The sequence below is a fragment of the Halyomorpha halys genome, unplaced genomic scaffold (genome assembly GCF_000696795.3).
Source record: "Halyomorpha halys isolate HHAL.00 unplaced genomic scaffold, Hhal_1.1 Scaffold315.1, whole genome shotgun sequence".
In the NCBI taxonomy this organism is placed as follows: domain Eukaryota; kingdom Metazoa; phylum Arthropoda; class Insecta; order Hemiptera; family Pentatomidae; genus Halyomorpha; species Halyomorpha halys.
Genome location: NW_027105587.1, coordinates 503,833 through 504,623, shown reverse-complemented (window position 1 = coordinate 504,623; position 791 = coordinate 503,833). Strand labels below are relative to the sequence as shown.

Sequence of the window (791 nt, the reverse complement as noted above, 5' to 3'; positions counted from 1 at the left end):
TTGTAAATAGTAAATGAAAAGGGTATAATAGTAACAGATAGATAAGAGAAGAAATATTAAAGAAAGTACAAATAAAGAGATGAAAAAAGAGGGAAAAAAATACAAATCAAATGATGAGACGGAATGCATACCTGTTTTGACGGCAGTCAAAGACAAAGGGACGGTTTGTATTGGGAGGAGTGGGCATGGCAGTTATGCCACAATAACGAAAATAATTTGTAAAGTAAACGTAGTAAAAAAGTATTTAAATGAGGTGAACAATAAATGATATTATACATAATAGGGGGAGAATAATAATAATTATCTATCTAATATAATTATCCACTATAATAACTAATATAATTATCTACTATTTGGGTTTTTTTTTACCGCACCCGGACCATATTCCATTCAAAAATATCTTACTTTTCATAGATTCCATGAGCTCATTGTCACTATTGAAAAACGTACATACAACACATCCTGTCGCAGCACTCATATTTCAAATTAAATTGGACTGACCGCAGTTTTATTCATCTGGATACCAAGGCACAAGAACATCCCGTGCAATTATTAAGCAAATCAAGCGGCAAAAGCTGCATCATTGATCCTGCCATCTAACTGCCTAGATTTCACCCACGACTTCTATCCTCTCATGACAATACAAATATTAAATAAATGGCAGGCAACTTGGACCAGCACAACAGAAAACAAATTAAGAGAAATTGAGAGTACAGCACATCCATGGTACACACAGTTGTGGGCAATAGGTAATATTGATGAATGATCTCATACATACTAAAATAAAAAAA

General features: G+C 33.1%; 1 protein-coding gene across 2 annotated transcripts in view; it reads left to right on the top strand.

Moving 5' to 3' along the window:
- The window catches only part of Gld (Glucose dehydrogenase), a 313,323-nt gene that overhangs the window by 32,501 nt on the left and 280,031 nt on the right, over window positions 1-791 (top strand). The window lies entirely within an intron of this gene.